Source organism: Heterodontus francisci, unplaced genomic scaffold (assembly GCF_036365525.1).
Source record: "Heterodontus francisci isolate sHetFra1 unplaced genomic scaffold, sHetFra1.hap1 HAP1_SCAFFOLD_51_2, whole genome shotgun sequence".
Classification (NCBI taxonomy): Eukaryota; Metazoa; Chordata; class Chondrichthyes; order Heterodontiformes; family Heterodontidae; genus Heterodontus; species Heterodontus francisci.
Genome location: NW_027141369.1, coordinates 923,548 through 930,419, shown reverse-complemented (window position 1 = coordinate 930,419; position 6,872 = coordinate 923,548). Strand labels below are relative to the sequence as shown.

The following is a 6,872-nucleotide window of genomic DNA, read 5'->3' as shown; positions in this document are numbered from 1 at the left end:
CATCCTTAACGTGTTTCAATTAACTACTTAAATATTTTATTCAATTATTCATTTTATTGCATATTTTATTAAACTTACCACTAGTTTGTTTACTATTTTAAACGTTAGGACTAAAATGGTAATTAATCACTTACCAGATGCGCATCAAGCAGGTCGGTTCTTCCAAACCAATCAACTACCTGGCTGCCTGTGATGTCACAGCTTACCAGATCCTCACCAAACAGCTCCTTCCACTGCACCGAAGAAAGAACCAAATCCTGTATCCTCACCACAGCGGCTCTCTGTTTCCCTGCTCTCACTCTCCATTGTGCCGTCACTCCTCGATTTTTTTCCCCTGCTCTGCTCCTCTCTCTCTCGCTCTGTCTCCGAGTCTGTGCTTTTGGCGCATTTCTTCATTTGTTGTTCCGTTGTCCTCCTCTGTTTCTGGTCCAAAATCTGACTCTGGTGGGACTTGAACCCACAACCTTCGAATATCGTCTTCATCATTATTTAGAAGTCCAACACGCTATCCATTGCGCCACAGAGCCTCACACATTGTGATTGACCTCACTAAGGCCTTTGATCTTGTCAGCAGAGACGGCCTCTTCAAACTGCAATGGAACATAGGCTGCCCTCCTGACCTTTTGGGCATCATCTCTTCTTTCCACGAGAACATGCATAGTTCCATCAGTTACAATGTAGCAACATCAGACGCTTTCAAGATCAGCAGTGGGGTAAAGCAGGGCTGCGCGCTGGCGCCAACTCTCTTAGGAACAGAGGAACATAGGAGTAAGCTATTCAGCCCGTCGAGCCTGCTCTGTCATTCAATTCGATCATGGCTGATCACCTACCTCAAAGCCCCTTTCCCATGCTATCCCCATATCCCTTGATGTCATGAGTATCAAGATTTCTATCAATTTCTGTCTTGAACATGCTCAATGATTGAGCTGCCACAGCCCTCTGGGGCACAGTATTCCAATGATTCACCACCGTCTGAGTGAAGAAATTCCACCCATTTCAGTTTTAAATGGCCTACTCCTTATTCTGAGAGGATGTCCTTTAGTTTTAGAGTCACCAACCAGGGCAAACATCCTGTCTACATCCACACTGTCACACCCTGTAAGAATTTTGTCAGTTTCAATCAGATCACCTCTCATTCTTCGAAACTTTAAGGAATACAGGCCCAGTTTCCTCATAAGACAATCCCACCATCCCAGGGATTAGTCTGGTGACATAAAAACAAGAAATGCTGGAACCACTCAGCAGGTCTGGCAGCATCTGTGAAAAGAGAAGCAGAGTTAACGTTTCAGGTCAGTGACCCATCTTCGGAACTGACATATATTAGAAATGTCACAGGTTATAAGCAAGTGAGGTGGGGGTGGGGCAAGAGATAACAAAGGAGAAGGTGTAGATTGGACAAGGCCACATAGCTGACCAAAAGGTCATGCAGCAAAGACAAACAATATGTTAATGGTGTGTTGAAAGACAAAGCATTAGTACAGATTAGGTGTTAACGGACTGAAGATTGAACAGCAGCAAGTACAAACCTGAAAAAAACAGTAGGTAAGCAAACTGAACAAACTGAGATGAAATGAAATAAATGCAAAAAAAAGATTAGTCTGTTGACCCTCTGTTTCACCCCCTCTATGGCAAGTGTATCCTTCATAAGATGAGGAGACTAAACTGTACACAATACTCCAGTGCGGATTCACCAAGGCTCTATACAATTGCAGCAAGACATCTTTACTCCTGTACTCATGACCCCTCGTGTGGGTACAGCACACCATTTGCCTTCCTAATTGATTGCTGCACCTGCACAAGAGCTTTTAGTGTCTCAGGAACAAGGACACCCTTGGTTGGACATCGACACTTCCCAACCTCTCACCATTTAAGAAATACTCTGTCTTTCTGTTTATTCTACCAAAGTGAATAACTTCACACTTATTCACAAAATATTCCATGTTCCTGCCCATTCACTTAGCCTCTCCAGGTCCCCTGGAAGCCTCTCTGCATCCTCCTCACAACTCATACTTCACCGAGCTTTGTGTCATCTGCAAACTTAGAAATATTACATTTAATTCCCACATCCAAATCATTTATATAGGTTGTCAACAGCTCTGGCTCCAACACTGATCCTTGCAGTACCCCAATAGTAACAGCCTGCCATCCTGAGAAGGACCCGTTATTCCTGCTCTCTGTTTTCGGTCTGTTAACCAATTCTCAATCCATATCAGTATATTATCCCCAAGCCTATGTGCTCTAAATTTGTTTACTCACCTCCTGTGTGGGACCTTACCAAAGGAAAATACAAATACCACACATCCACTGGTTCTCCTTTATCTGTTCTATAGGTAACATCCTCAAAAATCTCAACAGGTTTTTGAAACCTGTTTTCCTTTTCATGAATCTATGTTGACTCTGCCCAATCATGTCATCATTTTCGAACTGTCTAGTTATCACATCCTTTATAATTGGCATATTCTTCTCCATGCTGCTATTGTACACTTTCAATGACTCAGATGGGGGTGTTCACCTGCACATCAGAGCTGACGACAAGCTGTTCAACTTGGCAAGACTGTGCGCCAAGACCAAAGTGGGTAAATTCCTAGTCTGTGAGTTGCTATTTGCTGATGATGCTGTGCTGACATCCCATAATGAAGTTCAGTCACAGCAGCTTGTAAATCGGTTCTCCCTGGCCTGCAAAGAATTTGGACTGACAATCAGCATCAGGAAGATGAAAGTTACGGGCCAGGACGTAGAGACTCCACTTTCCATCAACATCGACAACCTCACTTTGGAGGTTGTCAACAGCTTCACATACCTTCCATCAACAATCACCAGCAATCTGGCCCTTGATGCTGAAATCAGCACCAGGATTGCCAATGCTGCAGCTGTCATGTCAAAGTTGAGAAGACAAGTGTGAACCGACAGCAAACTGACCGAAAATACAAAGCTCCACGTGTACCAGGCTTGTGTTCTCAGCACCCTCCTTTATAGTAGAGAAGCACCAACAACTTATACAAGCCAAAAAAAGCGGCTGAACAGCTTCCACCTCCACTGCCTCAGATGGATACTGGGCATCTCCTGGCAGGACAGAGTGCCGAATGCGGAAGTACACCAGCGTGCAGGGATCCGCAGCATGTTTGCCCTCTTGAGTCAGCGGTGACTCTGTTGACTGGGCCAAATGGATGACGGTCACATTGCCAAACACATGCTCTATGGTGAGCTTGCTATCAGCACGAGATCAACAGGTCAGGGAAAAAAATCAAGTCCTTTGGAGAGGTTTGAGTTAATTCAGGAGAGTGGGCATGGATTTATAAATGGGAGTTCATGCTTGACAAATCTAACTGCATTTGTTGATAAACTATCTGAGAATGCTGATGAAGGGAATGCAGTGGATGTTGTTTATGTGGATGTTACGAAAGCATTTTATAAAGTACCACATAAAAGGGTGGTTAACAACATTGGGGTTCATGGATTAGGAAGGTCAGTGTCCATTTGGATAGTAAATTGTTTTAAAGACTGAAAACAGCGAGTCATATTAATTGGTTCTTGGTCAGACCGGAGGATAGTCGACAGTGGTGTTCCCCAAGGGTCAGTGCTTGAACCACTGCTTTTTTTGCTAAAGGAAAGTGACTTGGATCTTGGAATACAGAGTAGAATCTCAAAATATGCCGATGACACCAAACTTGGAGGAGTGGCAAACAGTGAGGATGATATGAACTGCCTGCAACAGGACAGTGATAGGCTAGCAGAATGGGCAGACAGGTGGCAGATGGAATTTAATAGTGACAAGTGTGAGGTGATGTATTTTGTCATAAGGAATAGGGAGAGGCAATATATACTTCATGGCACAGTTATAAAGAGTGTGCTGGAATAGAGGGACTTGGGGTTCATGTGCACCGATCTTTGAAGGTGGCAAAACATATTGCGAGAGTGGTTAGCAAAGCATATGGGATCTTGGGCTTTATAAATAGAGGCATTGAGTACAAAAGCAGGGAAGTTATGCTGAACCATTATTAAACTCTGGTTAGGCCCCAATTGGAGTGTTGCTTCCAGTTCTGCACAGCAGACTTTAGAAAGAATGTGAGGGTCCTTGAGCGGATGCAGAGGCGATTTACCAGAATGGATCCAGGGATGGGAGATTTTAGTTACAAGGTTAGGTTGGAAAAGCTAGGATTATTCTGCCTATATCAAAGGAGATTGAGTGGAGAATTGATAGAGGTGTATAACACCTCTAGAGAACAGGCCATCCTGGACTGGGTATTGAGTAATGAGAAAGGATTAGTTAACAATCTTGTTGTGAGGGGTCCCTTGGGGAAGTGTGCCCATAATATGATAAAATTCTTCATTAAGATGGAGAATGAGAGAGTTGATTCCGAGACTAGGGTCCTGAATCTAAACAAAGGAAACTATGAAGGTATGAGGCGGGAGTTGGCTATGATAGATTGGGGAATGTTCCTTAAAGGGTTGACAGTGGATAGGCAATGGCTAGCATTTAAAGAGCGCATGGATGAATTACAACAATTGTTCATTCCTGTCTGTGCAAAAGTAAAACAGGAAGGGTGGCTCAACTGTGGCTTACAAAAGAAATTAAGGAAAGTATTAGATCCAAGGAGGAGAAATATAAAATGGCCAGAACAAGCAGCAAACCTGAAGATTGTGATCAGTTTGGAATTTAGCAGAGGAGGACAAAAGGATTGATTAAGAAGGGGGAAATAGAGTATGAGAGTAAGCTAGCAGAGAACATAAAAACTGACTGGAAAAGCTTCTATAGATATGTGTAGAGAAAAAGATTAGTGAAGACAAATGTGGGCCCCTGACAGTCAGAAACGGGGGAATTTATAATGGGGAACAAAGAAATGGCAGACCAATTAAATACATACTTTGGATCTGTCTTCACAAAGGAGGATACAAATTATCTCCCAGAAATGTTGGGGAACATAGGGTCTAGTGAGAAGGAGGAACTGTATGAAATCAGTATTAGTAGGGAATGTTTGGGAAATTGATGGGATTGAAAGCCGATAAATCCCCAGGGCCTGATAATCTACATCCCAGAGTACTTAAGGAAGTGGCCCTTGAAATAGCAGATGCATTTCTGGTCTTTTTTCAAAATTCTATCGACTCTGGAACGGTTCCAATGGATTGGACGGTAGTTAATGTAACTCCGCTATTTAAAAAAAGAGGCAGAAAGAAAACAGCGAATTATATGCCGGTTAGCCTGACATCAGTCGTGGGGAACATGCTGGAGTCCATTATAAAAGATGTAATAGCAGAGTGCAATAATAACCCGTCTCCACTCCTCGTATTTCTAAATCCCACACATTCACTAGAATGTGAACAATTATTTCCTGTTGTGTCTCTCTCAGATTTGTAAACTTCACTGTATTGGAGTGAGGTGACATCTACTGGCGGGAAGCAAGAACTGCAATTAAGCAGCAGAAACTCCACAGTCAGTCAGGGTCAAAGAAACATTGCAATGTGAGGATACAGCGAAATGGTTTGATTGGGTAGATGGAGACATGATTCCACTTGTGGTGGTGTCTGAAGCAAAGGCCAGAAATACAAAATTGTCATTAATAAAAGAAATGAGGAATTCATGAAAAATGTAGTAACGTAGTGAATGGTTAGAATGTGGATAGAATAGAAAGTGAGATTGGATGGACAGAAGCAGTCTGAAAGGATGGCTGAAACAAAAGGTGAGTGCCCTGAAACGTTAACTGTGTTTCTCACAGCACAGATGCTGCCAGAGCTGCTGAACATTTCCAGCACTTTCTGTTTTTATTTCAGCATTTGCAGGATGTTGCTTTGATCTGAAAAAAAATGGATGATTGGCAGGGGGGTTCCAGTAAAATTCCACAGCAGCTAATAAAGCTTGACTTGTCAGTGGCACGTTGGTCTAGGGGTATGATTCTCGCTTAGTGAGTATGGTTAATGAACATGCCAGAGCTCCCGGGTTCAAGTCCCGGACGAGCCCTGGCCTGCTGGCACTTTTAGATTAAGGTTATCTATTGGTTTCAGCCTTGCAGAAGGTGGAATTGACTTCCATCCGGAGCTGGCTTGAGGACCAGACAACTGGATTCAAAGAGCTTGTCGACAAAATTGCAATTAACTAAATGCACAGATAGCCAAGTGGGAATATAAAGTTGTTGCTGCAATTGTGACCTGACTCCAAAAACAACAGGACTGGGTTCTGGACTGGATTGGAATGGAATTCCTCAGTGTTTCTGTTGTTTGGCTTGCATTGACTCATCGATTTTCTTGTTTTTCACTTTGTCGATGCCTTTGAATTATTGTGGATCCTTCTTCAGGGTGTCTTCTTTCACCAGGTAGTTCTGACCTCTGATGATGTTGATTGGAATCAGCTTCAACTCGCTGATAGTTTTGGAAGTGAGCAGATTTCCTTTGCTTGAGTCTACAACATGGAACTCAGTCTGACATGTGGACCCATGGGAGGATTTGAATGCCATCCCTGCGTTGGAGTTGCATCCATCCAATAAGAGACCGAGTAGAAGTGACAGTTCTGTCAGTCGAATATGAGACTTTTAATGGCAGGGTTGTGAGTTTGAGTGCCATTCTGTTTTTCCCTTTTGTAAGGCTTCATGAGCAGAGAGTACAGGGAGTGTTTGAAATGAGCAAGTCTTGCTTTGATTCAGGACTCTTACTTCTCAGCAGCATCTCACTATGAAAGATTGAATTTGATCTCATTTTATTCTCAGCTCGGGGTCTGTGCGGCTCAGTGGCACTTCTGGCTGTCTCCCGCTTCACAATCCATCAGTACTGAGAAAGCAATGGGGAATATTACTCACATGTTGTGTTCTTTAATTTTTTGGAAAACTTGAATGTATGTATTTTCTTCCAAAACAAGGGCACCAAGCCACTGTTAATGTAGG

The 6,872-nt window shown here is 43.0% G+C and overlaps 1 non-coding gene across 1 annotated transcript; it reads right to left on the bottom strand.

Moving 5' to 3' along the window:
• Window positions 1–436: 436 nt before the first annotated feature.
• trnar-ucu (transfer RNA arginine (anticodon UCU)) lies at window positions 437–527 on the bottom strand. Its single transcript is given in 2 exon segments — window positions 437–472; window positions 491–527. It is a non-coding gene; the product is annotated as a tRNA-Arg (tRNA).
• Window positions 528–6,872: the final 6,345 nt, after the last annotated feature.